Below are 23,628 nucleotides of genomic sequence, written 5' to 3' on the forward strand. Positions count from 1 at the left end.
ACCCCCCCCCTTTTGGACAAGATTCAAGCCCTACAGAAACTCAGGCCTCTCGAAACTAGGAAAGAAATTCGAGCCTTCTTGGGGTTTGTGGGGTATTATAGGAGATTCTTACCACACTTCTCTACCATAGCTGCACCGCTTACAGATGCACTGAAAACCAACCGTCCCCTACAGATCACCCCGGAGGCAGTGCAAGCATTCCAGAAGCTGATCCGGATGATGTCCACAAAACCTGTTCTCCACTGTCCTGAATTTTCAAAAGAATTCTATTTGCAGGCGGATGCCTCGGGATGTGGTTTAGGAGCAGTGCTGTCCCAGGGGATTGAGTAAAACCTTTACCCAATAGCCTTCATCAGTAGGAAGTTACTTCCACACGAGATTCCATACTCAACGCTGGAGAAGGAATGCCTGGCCATAAAATGGGCTGTTGAGTCTCTTCGATATTACCTACTGGGTAGACGGTTTACCATTTTTACTGATCATGCACCACTAAAATGGTTGGCTACACAAAAAGACTCAAACCATAGAGTTCTGAGATGGTTTTTGACGCTACAGCCTTACCAGTTCGTGACTATACATAAACCAGGAAAATATCATGGTGGCTGATTACTTGTCACGTGCCAAGGACCTGCCCGAACGGCATGGGTCCTTAGGGGGGGGGGGGAGAAGAGTGTATGTGAGGTGGAAGCAGTGGCAGCCGCCCTGGACACTGGGAGAAAGGAGGGAGTTGAGGAAGAGTCTCGTCAAGTGCTGGCCATCAATGAAAAGAGACAAACTACAGATCCCAAAATGCCCCACGAAATACTGCATCAGGGGGTAGGCACACCGATGGGTAAAGAAAGGAGAAAAAGGAAAGGGAGAACCAGGTTTCCTTACGTTAAAACCGCCCAAACACAAACAAAGTACAGGGTTAGCCCACAGTGGACGGAGCAGGGAGGAGGTGGGAAATCTGAAACAGGTGTGTTAAAACCGGTGCTGAGAACACATGGGGTTGATTACGGGGGAGAGGCCGGACAAGGATTAAATGCAACTCCAAGAGACTCAGGAGGCGTCTTATTTTTCAGGAGCAGCGCGAGGCGAGAGACGCCGCACCCGAGTGGAGTGAGACCAGCCAAGATTATGAGTGGGCTTACTAGTAGTAAGCGGAAAGTTCACAAATTGACACCGTACCCGGACCAAGGCTCAAGACATTACAGTGGAGAGAAACGGCCGCCTAAGAAGAAGGATTCAGAGTGGTGAAGTGTGTACTATTGACATTTTGTTAATTTCGTTTTCATTGGCGGCGGACAGGTTGCAGGGTGAAAAGCCTGTAATCGCCTGGCTGTTATCTTGGAACTAATTAAGGCCAGCAGAGGCCGTTGCAAGTAAAGTGTGCCTATGAGGTGAAAAGAACCGTCATCAGTTGGCTAAATTTATTGATCTGTGACCAGAATTTGTTGTGCAATAAACCACTGTGAAAAAAAACCTTGTTTGTCTCCAGCTGATGACTTAACATACTGGAACGGGTTACTTCGTCTCCCTTTGTATCTGTACCTCCTAGAGCATTGTTTCGCTCTTTTAACATTTAGACTTGGCTGGTGGCAGTGGGATCTACCCTAACTTTTCTACCGCGATTATATTAGATAAACGTGGTATTGTTTTAGGCTATTCTATTCGCCTCGGCCTTAAACACGCTTGGCTCAGGTCGGGTTTATTCGCCATTTCTTTTTTGTTTAAGTCTTTCTTGTGTCTTTCATTGCGCTGCAAAACAGGTTTGCCTCCTTTGTTCACCGTCTTTTTGGCGGGCTTCTGCCCAGGAGCCCTTCTCCCGACGCCTGGGTGTCTAGGTGGGCTGAATGTGAGGGAGGAGTGTAGTCGCCCCCTGCACAGGGTATCCTAGGAAACCCAAGTCGCACTTTACCATGATTGGCTGAGGTGGTTTTCCGGGCTGGACAACCCCCTTGCCCCCCCCCCTGCTGCGTGATTGACAGCCAGGCTGTGTGAATGGGGGCTTTTCACATAAAAAGCAGGTCTCTTGTCTCTTGAGCTAGAAGTTAGTCGCCTCTGGAACTACAAGGAACCGAAGAGAAGCGGAGAAGACGGCTGCTGCAACTACCCCGTCCCGGTGAAGCACTACTGCAGTCCTGAGCTATCTACCCTTCGACGACCAGAGAAGATCCAGTCCGGAGTCTTCTTCCCTTGAGCTTGGTGGGTATAACCAGCTCATCTTCCACAGCCAGAGGATCGTCGTCTTGGTCGAAATCGCTGCACACTGCTGTAGTGGTCCGGATAGTCATCTGAAGAGCCTCTCCTGTTTTTAAGGAGTGCACCTGTTATTTATCGTCGCTGCTGCCGGCTTCCTCCCTGTGTGGTGCAGACCCCTCCAGTCGTCCTCCTTCACTTCGAAGCTCCAGGAACCGTGGGTCTGTGGGAAACCAACAGGAACTGCTGCCAGGGCGCCAGCTTCTCCATTGAATAAGGTACTGTGTTCTGCTTGAGGAATTGGGGTGAATCACTTTTCTTCATCTCCAAGGCTTGCCCTTGTCTTCCCTCCTAACTTTTGCTTCCAAACATTGACAACATCAAAGTACTCTTGGCTACATTGAATCGTGAACTGTTCGACTGTGTGATCCTCGACAACAGGCACCCGGTGTCACTCGACCCTGGCTCTGGCCCTTTGACTCTTTAATTCCTGTCTGAGTGTTCTTCGATTCTGTCTGCCTAACTATAATATTGCCTATGATTTTTACCTCCAACTCCCTCTGGGTATCTCAGGTGCTAAGTGTGTTTTTGCCCTGGTAGCATTTCTTGTTACGGATACACGTTTATTTAGTAGACCGAACTGTAAAAAAGTGATAGCAATCGTATTCGCGGTAACGTGTCTTGTTTCATAAGACCAGTCCATTCAAACACAGGGTACTTACCTTGAGTCATACTGAACAAAGTTAATTGGTTAGTTGTAGTATATTTTACGTGTGGTTTTGAATTTAATAGAAGTGTTGTGTTTATAACAAATGGTTTAAAAATAAATGCACTATATTTTTCTACCTGAAACCTTGAGTCAGTGTTTGTTTGAGTCACAGTAATTTTGGTCCCTTTGTGTAATCTCTGCTGCTACTCATATACTCTTGAGATAAGCCTGGCTGCTCCGCTACTGCTACCACTTTAACATACTAGTTCAGGTTTGTACCAAAGGTAAAACTTGTATTGCCACCTATAGTCTTAATTGTGTGTAGTGGTCCCTAAGGGCACTGCACAGGATTCTGCCTAACACTCACTAATGTGTAACCTCCATCTCCTTTCCAGGTTCCGGTTTGGGACCTAAATCTGGTTTTAAGATTTAGTGTGCACCCTTTGAACCCCTGCACATGTGTCATCTATGGTTATTAAATCTTTAAAAACCATTTTATTGGTTGCTCTCACATCAGCACGCAGAGTGAGCGAGTTGCAGTCACTGTCAGTAAAGCCACCCTTTACAGTCTTCTACAAGGACAAGGTTGTCTTCAAGGTCAAATCTTCATTTTTACCGAAAATAATTTCGAATTTTCATTTGAACCAGAACATTGTGTACCTTCCCATTAAACCTCCACCTCACCCTGGTAAGGAGGAGGAAATACTTCATAGGTTAGATCCTAGAAGAGCTTTAAGCTTTTAAATTTCAAGAACATCCAAAATACGGTTTGATGATCAGTTGTTCATACAGTACATGAACTAGGTCAGGCTGTTACCAAACAGACCTTATCTAGGTGGACAATTGTGGCAATTTGAGTGCTACAGGCTTGCAGGGAAAGACCCTGCTGAAGGTTTGGGGGCTAATTCCACCAGGGGCATGGCCTTCAAAGGGGAGTTCCTATTAGGAATATTTGTGACGCTGCAACGTGGTCATCAATAAACATGTTTACAAAACAGTATGCTCTGGATGCTGCTCATGCTCCAGATATTGCTTTTCACAAGGCAGTGCATTGCTCTGCCCTTGAAAATGTGTAATATATAGAATTCTACACTCTCCTCCAATCATAAACACTGCTTCGGGAGTCTGTCAAAGACGAGGAATACGTTCGAGGACACAATCCATTCGAAGAACAAGTTACTTACCCCTGGTAACATCTTTCGACTGGATGTTACTCATCGCCCTCCTATCCTACCCCTCTGTAGAATTTCCCATGCTATTACAGCTTCCGCTCCACCAGGGTTCAGTGCTGTCATGCACATATTAATGGGCATCATGGGAAGGAGGAAAAACAGAACTGAGGACAACGGGCACCATGCATGCTATATATACACTCTCCAATGAGCTCACGTTCGAGGGACATCGACTCGAAGCCATCGACGCACAGCGCCCTCTGTCAAAGTTTTCCGAGGCAGCTAAAGCTGGACATTACATGTCAAAGATGAGAAATACGTTGGAGGAACATCCAGTCGAAAGAACGTTACCAGGGTAAGTAACTTGTTCATATTAATTACCAAGTAATTATCACTTGCAAGTGGCTAGTATTGAGTGCACATTATGAATGTTGCCATTAATACTTATCAAGGCATAAATTAGTTTTCAAAAATTGATTAGCAAACTCTGCCCATTTGATTAGAAATGCTTGTACGTATGTTTGTCAGCAGAAGTTATTTGCACCCAAAACATAAACCGAGCAACAATCCAGCATGTTTGTGTCCGCTGAATTAGGACATTAGTGATCGGAGTCATGGCTTGCAAATTATTTAAAATTCCACTAGACCTGAAGTTTGAGTAATTTAGTTTACCTATTCAACCTAAGAGAAATGCACTCGACCCATGGAAATGGATGGTAAAAAATGTAAATGCACTTTCAGTAAAATGAACAAGTTACTTCTTAACTGGCAATGTTTTTTCGAATTGGATGTTCCTCCAACGTATTCCTCATCTTAGATGTATTCCATCCAGCTTTGCTGTTCTTCGGAAAATTTTTTCGGCAGAGGGCGCCGTGCGTCAATGTCGAGTCGATGGTCCCTCGAAGGCCTCTGTCTGGTGGGTCTTTTTGTGCAAAGTCTGTAGCATTCTGAAATGCAAAGCACGATCCAGCGTGAAATTGTTTGTTACTGATTTACCCAGTTTTCTTCCAGTGTAGCCTATAAGCAACTGGTTGTCCACTCTAAGTCTAGAAAGCCTAGAGATTTAAAAGCTTAAAGCTCTTTTAGGGTCCAGTCTGTGTAGTCTTTCTTCCTCCTTAGAAGGATGAGGTGGAGGATAGAATGAGGGTAAAACAATTTTCTGATTTAAATGAAAATCAGATATTACCTTCGGTAAAAATGATGGTTTAACCCTCAACACAACTCTGTCCTTATGGAACACAGTATAGGGTGGCCCCGAAGATAGTGCCTGCAATACGCTCACTCTTCTTGCTGATGTTAGAGCAACTAAAAAAGCTGTTTTCCATGTTAATAATCTTAATGGACACACATAGGCTCAAAAGGGGCACATATTAAGAATTTTAATACCAAATTTAGATCCAAAATCGGTACTTGAAAAGGGTGAGGAGGAAACACATTAGTGAGACATTTTATGCAGTGTGTTATCAAAGGAATTTTGAAGTTGGAGCATTCGTCCGATGAGCGCTTGAAGATGGAAAGCGCCGCAAGGTAACCTTTTATTGTTCAGATATTCAGACCTCTATGTGCTAGGGTCAGAAGGAAAGATAATACTTCCGGAATAGAACACAGAAAAGGATCGACATTCTTTTCTCTGCACCAGTTGCAAAACTTTTTCCAACGGTACAGAGACTTTGTTGCTGGCCTTCTTGCCGAAAGCAACACCTCCATAACGAAATCTGGAAGGTTCCAATCCCTGTATCTCAGGCTTTCAGATGCCAAGCATGAAGGTTGAGCGTTTTGACCTCTGGATGGAGAACCTGACCTTCCATTTGAGAGAGAAGGTTCTCTCTCTGAGGAAGACGTACTGGAGGACAGATGGACATGTCTAGAAGGTCCGGGTACCACGTTCTCCTGGCCCAATCCGGGGCAATTAGAATCATGCGGCTCCGAAACCTTCTCAGCCTCCTGATGACCTGAGGAATGACGGGAATCGGAGGGAACGCGTACAATAGTGAGAAATTCCACTCTACCACGAACGCATCCCCCAGGGCTCCTCTCAGGGGGGAAATTCCCTTGAGCAATACCTTTTGCATTTTCGGTTAATTTCGGTTGCAAACAGGTCTACTTGAGGGGTTCCCCAAAGGGCGAAGATCTCTTGAATGACTTCCTTAGCCAGTTCCCATTCGTGGGATACCGTGCTCTGCCTGCTCAGAGCATCTGCCGTCATATTCTCTTCCCCGGCTAGATGAATTGCTGTCAAAGAGATTCCTGAGTCGCCCAATACCAGAGCTGCATTGCCTCTCTGCACAGGGGTAGTGACCCCACGCCTCCTCTTTTGTTTAGGTAGTGCATGGCCACTCTGTTGTCTGTCATTATCAGGACATTCTTTCCCCTGACAGATGGCAGGAAGGCCTTCAGCGCTAGTCTGCTCTCGGCTCTAAAAGGTTGATATATAGTTTGGACTCTGATGGAGACCAACGACCGTTGATTGTCAAATCATTGGCATGAGCTCCCCACCCCAGGAGTGAGGCGTCCGTCACTACTGTGGTCTCTGGCCATGGTTGCCAAAAGGGTTCTCCTTTTAGAATGTTCTGTGTACAGGTCCACCATAAAAGGTCTTGTCTGACCTTGTTCGGAATCTGAAGATCTGTCATTTGACCCGAGAACTGGGACCACTGAGTCTGTAGGGCCCATTGAAGGGATCTCATCCTCAAGCGTGCCTCTGCTACTAGAAAAATGCAGGATGCCATGAGGCCGAGCAACCTTAAAAAGTCGCAAGCCTGGAGATATTGGGCATTTTGGAATTTGGAAACCATCTGAAGAATGTCTTGAGCCCTCGACTTGGGAGGCGAGCTCTTTCCCAAGGCCCTGTCTAATACAGCTCCTATGTACTGAAGCTGTTGGGAAGGGTGTCATCTGTGACTTCTTGAAATTGAGGGAGAAGCACAGTTTGTGGAGGAAGTGGCAGGTGACTTTCACATGATCCAGTGCTTGCTCGGCAGAGCGCGCTCTGATCAACCAATCGTCCAGGTAGGGGTAGACATGAATCCTGCCCTCTCCTGAGGTGTGCTGCCACCACTACCATTAACTTGGTGAAGACCCTCGGGGCGGAGGTCAACCCGAATGACAGGAACTGATAGTGTGAGTCGCCAACTACGAACCTCAGGTATTTTCTGTTTGAGATGCATAGGCACATGAAAATAAGCATCGTGGAGGTCCAATGACACCAACCAGTCCTGGAGTTGAAGGGCCTGAAGGATCTGAGAAAGGGTAACCATCTTGAACTTGTCCTTCCTGAGGAACTTGTTCAAGTTTCTGAAGTCCAAGATGGGTCTCAGTCCTCCGTCCTTTCTGGGGATCAAAAAATACGGGGAGTACCAACTCTTGTTCCTCTCCACAGCAGGTACTGATTCTATAGCACCTTTCTCCAGCAGGGTTAGAACTTCCTGCTGTAGGAGCGGGTTTGAAAGTTTCAACGGGTGTCTCCCTTGTGGATTGCTTTGAGGTTGCTTTAGAAAAGGAAGGCACAATAGCCTTGGGCTATTATTTCTAGAGCCCAAACATCTGAAGTAATGGCTCGCCATTCTTGCAGATGCTGCGACAGCCTGCCTCCTACAGGTGTTTTGTGGTGCAAGTCCTCAAAGTGGTTTTGTGGCAGATGTTGCAGCTGCTGATGGCAAAGAGGCTGGAGCTGGCTTAGCACGTTTTCCTCGTCCACCACGAGTGGCCTTTCTTTGGCCCCTTTGACTGGCCATTCCTCTCGTCTTCCCGTATGAGGTGTAATAACGATAGGATCGTCCCCTCCATGATTGCCCTTGTGCACGAAAAGGCTTAGGTTGCCTAATAGCCGCTCCTAAGGATTTTGCCGCTGCTTTTGAGGTCTGCAACCTCTCAAGGCTCTTGTCAGCCTTGTTGCCAAAAAGGTGAGACCCGTCAAAAGGCATGTTCAGGAGGCGGTCCTGCATGTCCGGTGCAAAACCCGACTTCCGTAACCACGCAAACCTGCGCATTACTGTGCTAGTGCCCATGGACCTGCTTACACTATCCGCAGTGTCCAATCCAGATTGAAGGGATTCCTGCATGGCCTCCTTTCCATCTCTAACGATGGCTAGAAAACCTTCCTTTTCTTCCCCTTCTGGTATGTGCTCCGCCGCCATTGCAATGCACTCCCATAGAGTGTACGAAAATGTTGCCAAGGCACATGTGGAGTTGGCAGATTTTAATGCCATGCTCCCGGCTGAAAATACCTTCCGTGCCCAACCATCCACACGCTTATCGTCCCTGTCTGGAGGGATAGACGGGTACGCAAGTTTGTTGGAAGCTGTGGCTGCCTGTATGACCAAATTCTCGGGAGTTGGATGTTTTGACAGATAGCCGGGGTCGCTACTGGCTGGGCAGTATTTTGATGCAAGGGATTTATTTACCGGAGGAATAGAATCCGGAGTTTAGCAATTCTTGGCCACCCTGTTTTGTAAGGCTACATGAAAAGGTAGTACTGGGTCTTCAGTGGGACCATGGTCCAATATGTCTGTTAAATCGTCCTGGACAAATTGGGTTGGTGGTCTAGCCCATCCCAAATAATCTACCACCTTGGTCATTAACTGACAATAAGATGGACTGGCATGCTCTTCTGGATCTGGTCTACCAAAGTCATTCTCAGGAGAGGTTTCAATGCCACTTGCACTGTGCAAAGACCACCAAATCCCTCATTCTGCTTTCCTCTAAGATCAAGCATTCTGGGACATTTGGGGTGCCATACTCCAATCCAAAAGGTACATTTTCCTCCTCGGATCGCTCCTGTTCCTCAAATTGAGGTCAAGGATTTGAAAAACTCCTTTGTAGGGAGAGGCTTGAAAACCTTCTCTGGGAGAGGAGGAAGAGGTGTAGTACCAGGCTCTGAAGGAATTGCATGTTTTTTAACTTTTTCCTTCTCTTTTTCTGGCTGCCCTGGCTTGGTTGGAGCCTTTGGCACTGAGGGTTTCGACGTCGATAAAGGCGTCGACGGCGTCTATGACATCGTGGTCGTCGACAGGGTCTGCTTCGAGGGCGTTGAGGCGGCCTTCGACAGTTTCTCCTTCGCGGTGTGAAAGGTCTTGGACGGCGTCGGTGACCTCGAGCGGTCGACTCGAGCGTTTTTCGCTCGCCGTCCTGGAAGGTTCCCTATCCTTCCTTTTACGATCACCCGGTCTCGAGGGCGCGCAAGTGTCGGAGCGATGACCCTCCCGGCTGGCTTCCGAAGAAGGCGCGGACCAAGGCTTCGCTTTCTCAAACACCTCCATCATTTTGACCCTAAATGCTTCCCACTCTTCGGAAGATGAATGTTTTGTGGGGCATTTCATTTTCGGAGACTCGTCTGACGACGAGGTGGAGGGAGATCTATGGCGTCGTTTCTTTGACTTTTTCGACGAAGACGACGAGCGATGAGAATCGCTAAGAGATCTGGATCTATGCCTTTCGCGTCAAGGAGATTTTTCCCCTTGGGGTTTCGACTCGATGCTAGAGGCTTTCCGATCCTTCCAACCTACCTCTAGCTTTCCTCTCCTTTCTCGCAAGGCCTTTCCCGTCATTGCCTGACACTTCGAACAGGCCTCCATGTCGTGGCCTTCCCCGAGACACCACATACACTCGCGGTGCGGTCCGTGATCGACATTTTTGAGCCGCACGACTTGCATTTCTTAAAACCCGATCTCGGCGTCGATGACTAGGACATAATTACTTCTCATAATATTATATTTCCTGACAGAAGTCGAGGTGCGCCGAATGTCCGAAGCAACGTACTGCGGAAAAACAGAACTGAGGCCAACGGGCACCGCGCGTGCTACTTATACACCCGAAGACGTCACCCTCGACTGAGGCCTTCGAGGGACCATCGACTCGACGACATCGACGCACGATGTCGATGCCGAAAAATGCCGAAAAAATTTCCGAAGAGCAGCAAAGCTGGATGGCATCTAAGATGAGGAATAAGTTGGAGGACACAATCCACTTGAAGTGCATATCTCTATAAACCAAATTTGTTTGGCACACTGCTGCCACACCAACAAATGTAATACTAACTCAAAGCGTCAAACATTCCCTGAAAATGTTACTCGCCCTTAATTATATGTACTCGACTATGCGAGTGGGCGAGTAGACTTTGCGATCCCTGGTTGACTATGTAAAATGTAAAAGATTTGCTGCATGAATGGACACAAATAGATATTAAAAATAAACAGTTTGACCAGCTTTCCTGCAGGTGCTAATATATATTTCAATCCTAATCATAGAGCAAATCGAGCTCTAGAGGCTAGCAATGAGCGTTATTGCAGTATATCTGTAGATGTGCAGACAGGATTGACTATCCCTACTTTTCTGAAACTTCTAGTTAGCTTTGTGTATTTATTATGTAAGAGGAAATAAAGTAGACTAAGCAGAGTGGATCGCAAAGCAGGAAGAGAACTGGGCAAACTGGGTGGAAAATGATAGTTTGCGGCCATTTCAATTTCTGGGTAGCCGGTATAAAGCAGCAGGATGATGAGTGAGAATGTCAAGGAATTTTGGGATAGGCTTATTGGTGGAGCATCCGTTTCAAAGATGTAGGCAACCAGCAGGTCACAGGACTAGGTTTGCCATCAAAAGCATTTGGCTGTATCTACTTTTTCAAAAGTGTTCGTGTCATTATGATGCATCTTCCCCTAACAAAATGGAATATAGTGGACACTATGAGATTTAGATACACTAACCTTTTCCGTAAAGCATGGAGACAATGCAGTGTTTTACAGTAGCAATTATGTAATTATGCCTTATGTAACAATTTACATTTTTAGGAATGGAATTGCATGACTGTCTTTTAAAGAAAATTAAGTTCTCACATCCTGGTCTTTCTCAGACAGGATATAGTTAGCTTCCTTAAAGTATTATCCCGATTACTTCTGGTTTGCAATTATTTGAAAAAGAACAAACTCCTGCCTAACATTACCACACAGGCCTTTTGCACTTAAGAGTAGAGCAGACGAGTACTGCTGCACTCTGTCTATAAGCCCCTTTGAACTTGCAGTGAACAGAGAAAAGAGGGTGTAGAAAGCCTTGAGGGCAAGAGAGGAATTCAGGCGAGTTACCTATGTTTTCATTGAACAGGGAAACTTAAATGGCTAGTTTTGCTACACAGGTGTCAATTTAATTAGCAATTTGCCATGTAATTCTGTAGGTTTGCTATGCGACACTGCTTATTTTATGCCTGCTTATTAAGGATGAATTCTTTTTTCATGTCCTGCTTCTATGGTTTAGGCCTCTTGGGTATTCCTAAAATACAGCATAAATATTTATAACCATGATATTCGCCTGTATTTGTGAGGATTTGGTTGCATGTGGTCTCCTTCTCCTCTAATGGGGTGTGCTGTTTTCCATATGCATTCTTACTGCTGTGTATTAAGCGCCCTGGCAATTTTGGGAGGTTCAGAGCTGTGGTGGTGGATGGTGCATAACCGCTGCATGGCTATAACCTAACTATCACCTTGTGGCCAAGTAGGTGTTGTACTGGGGGACTTCGATCTACCCTGCTTGTTCTTTCCCCTTACCCCTTGTATTTCCGGCATTCACCTATACACTGCTAAATCTTTACTCTGGATATTTCCTTCCGTTGTCTTGGCACCCTCTGGATTTATGAGGAAGGGAGTTGAATAACGTCTCCAAGCTTCCTGGGTACACTTGGGCAAATCCCAAGTCCATCACAAAATCATGATGCTCTACCCCAATCCAGTAGCACACCTGGATTGTACTAGAAACTGCCTTTATGAAAAACTTCTTGCCATCTTGGAAACTTTCACTCTTTCAAAATCAACTTTGGTGTGAACCAGTTCTCACAGACTACACATGCACCTCTGCAACCGCCATCATATACGTGGACTCATTGTCAAGTGCTCCAGAAGCATTTTGCGGATTACTCGGTTCAAGAGTGGTTTTGGGGGGAAAGAGTATACAAGTATCCCTAACCAACTGATCCACAGTGCGTTCCTCTTGGACCCCTTCTGCATGAACCTGGAGGTGTAAATGTGGCCTTTTGCTTTTTCTTCTGTGGCAAACAGATCTTTGTCTGGATGACCCCATTGTGACAAAATGTCATCTACAATGTCTGTAATTCACACTTTTGTTCCGATGGTTGGTCTGTTATCCTGCTTAGTGTGGCTGCTAGGCAGTTGTGTTCCCCTGGAAAGTGTTGTGACACAGGGACAATTTCACTTGATGCTCGATTTCCTGAGCTAGACTGTGGAAATAGAAAAATGCCTTTATTAGTGGCGAGTAAAAATCTGCTGAAAGGAAGAGACTTTATAACACCCCTAATAAAGATAACTAAGTGAGTTGCATCCCTGACAGGTTGTGGGCACATTGACTACAGCTCGCCTCTCTGGGAATGTGATCAGAACATCAAACAAAACTCCAAATAAATTGGTTGGAGGTGCTAGCAGTCAGAACGGCACTCTACTCGTTCCAAAATGTTCTAGTAGGCACATGTATACTTAACACAGACCACACCACTGCCATGTTTTACGTTCACAAACGGGGTTTACTCAAAAGCATCGTTGATGGTTGCACAAAACATCTGGCATTGGTGTGTTCTAAGAGGCGTTTAAATCCTAGCGCAACATGCTCCAGGGAAACATAACCGTCTTTGAGTGTACTAGTGTTCAGTTCCCACATCTGTTTGGTTACAAACCGACCTTTTCAACATGGGGCCATCCATCAGTGTAACTTTTTGCAACAGCAGCAAACAAGAATGCCTAAACTTCGTATCCAGGTACCCAGAACAGGGGTCCGTAAGCAATGCACTATGGATGAGCTGGTCAGGGATGTATTGCTTATTCCCTCTCCTCAACATCTCTGCTCTGCAAAGTTTTACCAAATTACCCCAGTCCCATCTATCGATAATCTGCATTGTGCCAATGTGGACGAGACCGCAGTGGTATTCCTGAACATGTCTTTGTCCACCAAACAAACTGCATTCACCCCATATTCTACTTGCACAGAAAAGCCATCACATCCATCCAGACCTTCAAAACTAGCAATTTAGCAGCATGACTGCTGAGATCATAGACATTTACATTGACCCACACTGTGTATGGAGATACTGTATGAAGCAAGAAAATCAAACATCAGACATTGTTATATCAAGTGGAAAAGGTTTGTAATCTGGTGTAACCATGAGATCATCAACTCCATTATTTTGTTCCCCAGCAGATATTGGCACATACCTGCTTTACCTTCTTGACTCTGCTCTAATTTACAATTCACTTAAGGTACATTTAGCAGCATTGGCAGCTTCTACCACAACTCAACACGAGATATCTTGGTGGAACGTTCCAGTAGTGAAAGCCTTTCTGGAAAGAGTAAAACGTATCCACCTTCCGGTTGCACACCCTGCGCCAGGTTGGGATTTAAATACAGTACTACATAAACGAATGGGGCCCCCTTTGTACGACGAATGGGGCCCCCTTTTTGAACAAATGCTTAAATCTGTGAAAGGAACTTTCATATAAATGACTTATCCTCTAAATTAAGTGATAGCAATGATGAAAAGTGAATTACAAGCCTAGTCTGTCGCTCAGCCCTTTGTCTCAATACATGGACACCAAAGTATTGTTGAGAACACATCCATGGTTCTCGACAAAGTATTTATGCATATTTCATGTAAAACAATCCATTGTATTACCTCCATTCCTTCGAAAGGAAAGAGGGGACATTACACACACTCTAAATTTGGCAAGCAGTCATCCATTACCTCAACAGAACCAAACATTTTGCAAATCTAACCAATTGTTGATTGCAATGGCAGCAGGAATTGGAGGAGACCCAGTCACCAAAGCAACCATTGCAAGATGAATTGTTGGGTGCATACAACTTTGCTATATTCTCCGGCAAACAAAACACTACTGTTCACCACCCGTAAAGAGCAGATTCTACATGTAGCGTAGGAGCAACATTGGCATTTTTGGCCAATGTACCAATTTATAATTTTAAAAAAAAATCTTTTTATTAGTTTCCTCAACAGGTTGCTAATAACTGTTCCCTCTCTCTCCCAGGATAGCCCACCCCAAAACCCACTACAATAGGTGCAGTTTCTTATACAAACATTATACAAGTACAATCGCATTCCAGAAAAAGGAAGAAACAAATATGTATGGTCTCTCCGGTAAGGTTGTGTATGCTTATGGAAAGTGTTGGCATGATACAGGGGGAGGTACTCTCCCAATGGGAATTTGTACAATGGATATCGATAGTACTTCCCTTTCGAATAGTAATTGTTCATACGAGTCAGTACATCAGCCCAAGTTAAGATGACGAGGGGTAGGCAATACTTAATACATATGAACGAAAGGGATCCCAAAAATCAATTGTCCTAGCTGATTGGGGGAGAAGGTAAGGTATAATGATGCTCGGCATTCAGATTTTCAACATGTGAATCTACTTTTACCGTAGGTGGTCTTGTTCTTTTCCAAGTTTTAGCAATTAGTGCTCTAGCCACTACAGATACAGATGCCATGGCTAGTAGCTTCCTTTCTGTTTGTTTGGCAACATCAAACAATGCAAGCAGCCATGCCACCGCAGAATCTCGTGGGCTGTCTGGATTGATGTTGCCCATGGTTCCGTACACACCCTCCCAGAAGAACCTTTATATGGCAATAATTCTAAACCATATGCATGTAGTCAGCTGGGTCAGAATTACACGTTGACAGGTCTCTCAGGATAGTATTTATGGAGCTGTGCATAGGAATGGTAGGGCTGATGTAGGGATTTAAACTGTATAAAACGGAACCTGGAGATCAGGGGTATCTTCTGTGTCATTCTACAAATTGCCAACCATTGGGTCTCTGTTGGCATAATCCAACACCATATACCACCTGGCCGTATATAACACTTGCGGTACTGGACGGACAGATTTGATACGTTTCTACAGTGCCGAAAGCACACCAGTGAGCTTGAGGGGATTGGTCATGAACTCGACCAGGGGCCAGCAGAAACTCTTACCGCAGCCTGAAATATAGTAGCATAGTGACAGCATTCCAGCCTCAGCACTTAAGGGTATCCCATTGAACAAACTTGCCGCCTTCCACCATATCGCCCAGGGAGTGGACACGTATCTTCTCATATTGTTTTCTAAAAACCCCTTCATGAGTGAGGGGGATTCCGTGCACCCAGTAGAACACAAATACAGTGTGGTAGTTGCCCCTCATGTCTGCTCCAGAACAGGCCCGATCCCATGCCCACCATGTTACATCAATAGGTTGTATTTCCACCCTAAGAATTCGTCTGGGAACACCTTTCAAATTGTCTGGGTGAGCAGCAGCTTTTTCAAGCTAAATGTGCGGCAGCTCTGCAGATGGGTGCCACCACCACATGGCATATTGGATCTGACAGGCTAGTTGATGCACAGAAATCCGGGTAGTGCAGGCCCCCAGCAGTCTGTGGTAGCGTGCGGATATCCAGCGAAGTGCACGCTTGTTCCCCCTTCCCATACCAACCTTGACCTGGTGCGCTTCCAGTACCAGGAGGGCAGGATCAGTGGCACGTTATTGAAGGATGTAAAGCAACTTAGGAACTAACATCTTGGCCCAGGCGAGCTGCCTGGGATAAGGGGAGATGGATCTAAATACTGACCTTGCGCTTCAGCTGTTCGAGGGCTGCCAGTTAGTGCTCCTCAATAAGCTTAGATGGGGAGGTGGACACCATTATACCTAGATACCTCATCCCTCCGGGACAACAGTGGAAATTTGTACCAACATCTGTTGGATATACCGACATGATTAAAGTCAGAATTTCTGATGGTGTAACAGGAACGCCCCTGTGCGACACCCCCTTTTTTGAATTGTAAAAACATGTATACTCCTACGTCCCGTCCCCTTTCCTCCATACTTATGGGACAGGACATTCCTCCGTCCTGTGGGACGGGACCGGAGCGCTTTGTAAAAGCATACCAAAATTTTCCAAATTCGTTTAGTCCTTCCTCTTTCTATGCAGGGCCCAGTACGCGGCTGTAACCCCGCCCATCTCGGCTCCGCCCTGCGTATCGCCAATCTGTCCTTTTCTCATTGCCTGTGGGTTCGACACCTTTGATTTTTGTGGACACTTCGGGGGATGGGCCTGCTTGGCAGCCCTCTCCATTGCGTCCTTGGAATTATCCTCCTCATGAGAGGCCTCCCCCCCGGCACCAAAACCGTCTCCGGAGGACGCCTTTTTCGGCAAATTGTAGACGCTCATGCGTACCGACCAATGAGAGAGTATTTCAAGGGTCTTTTCAGCGAGATATGCCTGCCTGCGCCTCGGTCTCCACCCGCCCCTCCGGTGCCTTCGCCAACCCTTCCGCCCTTGCCTCCGTTGTCCCCTGTGGACAAGGCGGTGCCCGACATGGTCCAGCAGGATCCTGACCTGTCAGTTGATGCGCAGGGGGATCAAGAAAGCGAAGACAAGCCCCGCTCTATGAGAACTTTTCATGACCGGGTACTGGACATGATGAGCCTGTTGGAGGTTCCAGTGCCTGAGGCACCCGCTCCGCAGGAGTGTGTGCTATCGGGGGCATTCAGCCGGTCTCCTTCGGAGCGTACCGGCCTGTTCTTGCAGAAGGACTTTTTGGTCGAGGTCTGTAGGGTCTGGGAAAAGCCACTCTGGACTTTTCGTCAATAAGAAAATTGACGCACGATACCGGTTACATTCTTCGGAAGAAGTGGCCTTATCGTCTTGTCCACCCCCCTCCTCCACAGTGGTGGCTGCGGCCACTTTACCATCCAGGCCTGCAGCATCCTCTTCTACGACGGCTACTCAGGTTCTGGGGAAAGAGGACCGCTCGATTCCCTCGGGAGGAAGATGTTCGCTAACTCGGCCTTGCAGCTCTGGCAGGCTAATGCAGAACTGGTGTTAGCGGGGGCGAATATGAAGATGTGGGAAGGTCTGGCGGAGTTCGAGGAGTTCATTCCGGTCAAGAAGCTGGAACACTTTAAGGCGGGTTTATCCGATGCCAGAGTCTTGGCCCAGGATCTGCTTGAGGCCGCGGCTCATCACGTCGACACATCAGCTCGGGGCCTTATGCTGGGTGTTGACACCTCTCGACAAGCATGGTGGCATGCCAGCAAATTCTCGAAGGAGGTGCAGGACAAGGTTTTGAACCTACCATTTCATAAGGAGCTTTTCCATTCCACAACGGATGTAGAGCTCACCAAAACAAAGGACAGCACCCAGACAGCTAAGTCCTTGTCCGTCCTGGTTAAAACCCCTTTTAGGACCCAGATACCATTGTCGCAAAGCCGGCCCTCCTCTGGTTACAGGGGCTTCCTAGACCGGAAATCCCACAGAGTGGATACTCCTTCTGGTAATCACCGCCAGAGGCAGCAACGGACTCGGTTTTTCTCCCGCTCCACAGCCTCTTCCTCAGGTTCAGGTGGTAACACCACTGAGAAGCCTGCCAAATGAGGGTTCTCCTCGCTTGCACGAGACCCCGGTGGGAGGACGCATTGTGTCTCATTGGGAGGCGTGGCAGACCATCACCAAGGACAGATGGGTCTTGTCAGTCGCTTGGGCAGGCTTCCGCTTACCCCTACCCCACCCTTCAACTCTCCTTTCCTGCAGTCGGGATCGCTCTCCCTCTCCCTAAAAGCCAAGGTGCAGAAACTGCAGGAACTCGGAGCTGTGGAACCTGTTCCCCTTGGGGAGGGCTTCTACTACCGGCTGTTTACGGTGTCCAAACCCAACCAGGCTGGCCTGCGCACCATCCTAGACCTTTCCCAGTTCAATCTTTTCCTACCCCAAGAGAAATTCAAGATCACGCCCGGCCAGATACGGTACTCCTTGCAGATGGGCGATTGGCTCAGCGTGGTGGACCTTCAGGATGCGTACATAATATAAAATAAAGGCCTATTCAAGAGATGCCTTGTATACCAGTGAATGAACACATGACCAATAAAGAACCACAATAGGTATGTGGCATCCCGTGCGCTCTCAAGTTTCTATACTTGTCAAAACGTCATGTTGCCTATATACAAAATCATGGTTTGTAGATATATAAAAATGAATTTAGCAACAAAACCAAAGGTGCCCACCAAAATGGGTTAAGTCCCACTCTTCATTTTTTTGTAAAGGGAGATGCCTTTGTGTTTGAAGAAATGTATAAATGCTGTACTATTGAGATAGAAAATTTATATCAAATAAAAAGCATGATGCCCACCCAAAGATTGAAAGGACAAACAAATGTTCTCAAAGAACTTTTGTATACAGTGAAATAATTCTGAAAAAAATGAAAAGGCTCAGGTCCTTTTGGTGTATACTGACACACATATCTCTGTTTTTATAGATATTGTGAGACAATCTACAACACAACTTGTGCCATTCTAGACCCTCTAACAAGAGGATTGATGTGTCCTGAGGAAAGCCTCACATACACGACTAACCAGTTTAAGAACAAGGACACAAGTCGGTGTCTGTCAAACGTTGAGGCTGGAAACGGATTTACTCATGTCGACACAACCAAATTGGGGGCTTTAAATCCAAGCACATATATATATGCTAGTTCCAAGTCACCCATGTGCTACTAACATCACTAATGACACAAATTATGTGAATGAATGCAAATATCAAAACTGTTGACCAATTGTCTTTTTTTACTTGATACTTTTTTAGATGTTGTTGAGATTTGCAAATGTGACCAGATGATCTGTTTTATGACCGAGTTAAACATAATACATATGAGTTATTTTTGTTAAATTTGAGCCTCCCATCTCTTTATATTTGCTAAAAGATTGATGGTGTGCCTGTATACACAGATGGTTTGAGACCCATTCTTGTTTCCTCTGGTGTGGACATCTAAAGGTAGCTTGTTGTCACCCCTCTAGTCTATACTCTGCGTGCATGCATATCCTGGTATGGAGTCCGCACAGGAGATATCTCCGTTTCTCTGTGGGAGAGGACTGTTTTCAGTTTCGAGTGCTTCCTTTTGGCATCAGTTCGGCACCCCGTGTCTTTACGAAGATGTCGGTGATCGCGGCCTCTCTTCGTCTGCAGGGTATCCATGTGTATCTGTATTTGGACGACTGGCTCTTACGCATCCCTTTCCTGGTGAAAGCCGCGTGCGATCTTAAGTCTCTACTTCAGCTCCTGTTTCATCTTGGGCTGTCGTCAACTGGCGGAAATCTCCCATGACTGTCTCGCAGGACTTGATTTTCATGGGTTTTCGCTGGAACACGATCGACTGCAGAGTGTACCTGACCGGGGACAGAATGGCGGATCTGTTGGCCATGTGTCAGATGTTTGCGCAGTCGGAGAGCATGTCGGCCTGGTGGTTCCAGAGGCTTCTGGGCATCATGGCCTCGTGCGTGTTGGCTCTTTCTCTTGCTCGTCTCAAGATGAGGCGGACTCAGATGGCTCTTCGGAGTTCTTGGCGTCAGACTGTGGATCCGGACTCCAAGTCGATAATGATTCCGGCTTCCATGAGAGCAGATCTGGAGTGGTTGTCGTCTCTCTGCAACCTGTCGGTGGGGGTGGGTTTTCAGGACCCAACCCATATGGTAACGGTCACAACAGACTCCTCCTTCTACGGTGGGGTGTGACGTTGGATCTTCTTCAGGTCTCCGATGTTTGGTCTCCTCAGGACAAGCTCGTCCACATAAATCATCTGGAGCTTCGGGTGATCTTCCTTGCGCTCAAGGCATTCAGACCGATCTTTGCCAACAAAGTGGTCTGTATCCGCAGGGACAATGTGGTGTCGATGTATTCTATCAACAAGCAAGGGGGCACCAAGTCTCCCCCTCACGTGGACCTGTCCATCCAGATTTGGGAATGGGCGGTTCTACGTGGTGTCTGGCTACTTGCAGTACACATTCCGGGCCAGATGAATGCCACAGCGGAGCCCTCAGTCGGCGGACGATGGTCAGCTACGAGTGGGAACTGAAGGCGGAGGTCCGCTCATGGATTTTCCTGTGCTGGGGCACTCAGGAAGTGGACCTCTTCGCTACGACGGCAACCAAGAATCTTGCTCTGTCTGCCTCCAGAAACGGACTGGGAGCCTCCTCTCTGGGGGATGCTCTCACATGAGGGCTTATGCCTTCCCGTTTCTGCCTCTAGTTCATCGGACGATTTGTAAATTGAAGAACTCGGTGAACTGTTCTCTTCTATTCATAGCCCCGTGGTGGCCGGCCAGGTTTTGGTTCTCAGAACTTCAACACCTGTCGGTGTATCCGCTCATCATGTTACCGGTGACCCCCGATCTTCTTCACCAGGGGCAACAAATGTGGCACCCCTCTCTACAATCACTCAGCTTGGCGGCATGATGCCTGAATTCAGGTCTTTAGAACATCTTAGCCTGTCTGCGGATAACATGCAGATTATCCAGGCGGCCAGAAAACTCTCAACTAGGTCCCAGTACAGAAGCGAATGGCTCAAGTTCTGTCATTGGTGTTTAAATAAGCAACTGGACCCATGGGGGGGGGAGGGCTACAATTGACACAGTACTGTCCTTTGTATCCCACTTAGCAGAGTCGGGTGTTCACGTTCTGTCATGTAGAACTTATCTTTCGGTGGTTTCCACCTACATATCTACGGACCAATGCTCTTACTCTCGGTCTAATCCAGTGGTTAAGAGACATTTTGCAGGCCTGACACCTTTATCCTCCGATTCGTAGTCCGCACCCAGAGTGGGATCTAAATGTGGTCCTGACGGCATAAACCTTTTGAACCAATGCCCACGGTGTACCTTAAGCACCTGTCATGGAAGGTGTCCTTTTTGGTTGCCGTCACTTCAGCAAGGCGAGTGAGTGAGCTCTAGGCTTTGTCGGTGGAGCATCCCTCCTTGGCTTTTCTCAAGAATAAGGTGGTCATAAAAACAAATCCTGCTTTCGTGTCAACAGTGGCTTCTGATTTCCATCTAAACCAGTAGGTCTCCCTGCCAGTCTTTTTTCCGAACCCTGCTTCAGAGGCAGAAAGGGTTCTGCACTGCTTGGATGTTAGGGCTCTTAAGTTCTATCTGGACAGAACATCCGAATTTAGGAGCTCTTCTCAACTGTTTGTTGACATGTGATTCTTGCACCGTCCAGGGGCTGAAGCCTCCTAAAGGTATTCATGCACACCTTGTGCGGGGCAAGGCAGCCGCAGTTGCCTTTCAGAAATATGTTCCCTGGGCGAACAACGCAAAGGCGGCTACTTGGGCCTCCCCATCGGCTTTTTGTCAGTATTATTGTCTAAACCTCAGCTCAAGATCTGATGCTCGGTTTGGTCAGGCTGTGCTGAAGAACCTGTTTCAGTAAGGGATTTTTTCCATCCACCCATAGTCCCTTAAGGAGTGCTTGGGAATCTCCTAGAAGTATGGAGGAAAGGGGACGAACGTAGGAGTATAACCAGGTTACTCACCGTAGTGACCACCTTACTCCTATTCCATAGTCCACTTTCCGCCATACGCCCGCCGTCCCCTCTAATAAGATTCCTCTGTTATTGCTAAAAGGTCTCTGACCTGGTGATGGAAAAGGACTGATGGGTGATGCGCGGGGCAGAGCTGAGATGAGCGGGGTTAAGGCTGCGTGCCGGGCCCCACGTAGTAAGAGGAAGGACTAAAAAAAATTGGAAAATGCTTGGATGCTTTTACAAAGCGCTCCGGTCCCGTCCCACAGGACGGAGGAATGTCCCATAAGTATGGAGGAAAGGGGACTAGGGACTAGGAGTAAGGTGGTCACTACGGTGAGTAACCTGGTTAATATTCCACACCAACCACTGGATAGCTGTCTATGCAAAACATGTGATTCTAAGCAGATACAAGCCACAGAAAGATTACTGGTAAGTTTGTGAGTGTCCGTCTAAGTCCAACCACCGATAACCAGTCTAATTCCCTGGCGTCTCTCCTCTCTCCTTCCGTCCCCCCCCCCGCATCCTGGAGTAATGCTTGCAAAATTCCCTAAGTTTAAGTTTTTTTTATCTGTAAAATGCGTACCCAGTTGGGGATGGGGCAGAGGAGGACAATATTAACTTTGTGATGATTCTGGTACCTTAGTCCTTGTTCTCCTTTCTCCACAATTCCATCCTGGCCATCCCCTTGCATCCCATGCGTGTTCCAAGCTTGCGTGTTGGGATAACCTTGTAGGAACGGGGAGGTGATGGTTGGTGACTGATGAGTTGGGCCTCTGTGTGCAAGGCAATACTTGGGCTGGGTGCCTTGCACCAACATTCTGAAAGACAACATATTTTTGATAAGCTTTCTCACTCTACCTGCGGCACAGGCATGCCACATCAGTTGTAAAGGAGGGAAAGCAAGAGAGTACCTGAATCCTCTTTAAGAAAATTCTTACCGAAGTCCAGCTAACGCAACAAAGAAAATTGCCTATCCTAGCTCCTGATCTTGTGTCCCAGAGTCTCTGCCAGAAATGTTTAATTTTTCATCTCCTAGGCGTTCTTGAACGCATCTTAATGTCATCCCACATCCACAACGTGATTAATATGAATAAGAGAAAATCTCTTGCATTCTTTGAATTACGTTTTCTTTGTGTCAAAACACTAACATTGTACATTCATCCCAACAATCTCTGGGATTCGCCCTGGTGTGTTAATTCTCCTACATGTTATGAGTTTAGGTTTATGAATTGACTCCTTGAGATGTCACACTCTTTTCTTTTCCTGCCCTCCTGAGACCCATTTTGTTTTTACCTTGCAGACATCAATCTGGACAGTGACTCAACTCGATTCTACACTGAAAGTCTGGTCTCTTAGGACTACTACAGTGGTGAGGTATTCTGTAAAAGACTGTCATGTCGAATTACATTAATCATTTTTACGTGCATCAACCTTCCCCAACCTGGGTCCTCCTTTTTCAGTGGACCAGGTGGTATCCAGGCTGGAGTGCTTTTTAGTAGAATGCACACTATCCACGTATGTCCATGTGTGGCATCCCTGTGGGATTCTTGTTGATCCCTTTTGTTTATCAACTTTTATGTGGAGCCTCTTGGGGATCTATTTCATGTATATTTGCTTCCATTTTATATGTAATACATATAGCGAAAAAAACACATTTTTCAGACATTTCACTCTGCCCACCCACAGAAACACACCGCCAACACCTCATGTCCTACCTTCCCGCGTTCCCACAGGTGTCCTGACGAAAACAGTACCTCACATGTGTGGGTGCACCTACCTGGGCGCAATGAGAAAAGGCTAAAACACTGGTAACCCCAAGCCCCCCCCCCCCCATGTGCCCATCTCCACCTAGGGAAGGGGCAAATCAAAACTAAAAACTAAAAAAAGTAGCCTTTTCTCTTTGTGCCCATGTAGGTGCACCCACACATGAGGTACCGTTTTCGTCTGGGACACCTCTGGGAACGTGGGAAGGTATGACATTTGTTGTGTTTGCATGGTTTTCATAAAGTTTCAACCGATTTGCTGCTGCCTTTTGTCACACAACCCTTTAAATTCCCAAATGTGACCTACATTTAGTCACTGCTTTAGGCACTTTACACTTTTGTAACCTACACAAGTCACCTACCCTTCAAAAGGTCTGCCTGTGCTCTTTCAAAAAATGTATGCCTGCCCTTCCTCGCCACATGTTTTCCTTATTTACACATGCTAAGTACATCTGTTTAGGCAGTAAGCATA

The 23,628-nt window shown here is 46.7% G+C and overlaps 1 protein-coding gene across 4 annotated transcripts in view; it reads left to right on the forward strand.

Moving 5' to 3' along the window:
• The window catches only part of LOC138570755 (SURP and G-patch domain-containing protein 2-like), a 1,010,309-nt gene that overhangs the window by 163,449 nt on the left and 823,232 nt on the right, over positions 1-23,628 (forward strand). For 2 of the 4 annotated variants that reach the window (XM_069649142.1, XM_069649144.1), the window contains exon 2: positions 22,694-22,762. The exons of 1 other annotated variant lie outside the window; for it this stretch is intronic. The gene's annotated coding sequence lies outside the window, so the exon portion shown is untranslated. Of the gene's footprint in view, positions 1-22,693; positions 22,768-23,628 lie in introns of all 4 variants that reach the window. One more of the 4 variants, XM_069649143.1, reaches the window with a different exon arrangement.

This window comes from Ambystoma mexicanum, chromosome 1p, assembly GCF_040938575.1.
Source record: "Ambystoma mexicanum isolate Mex_15411 chromosome 1p, UKY_AmexF1_1, whole genome shotgun sequence".
Classification (NCBI taxonomy): Eukaryota; Metazoa; Chordata; class Amphibia; order Caudata; family Ambystomatidae; genus Ambystoma; species Ambystoma mexicanum.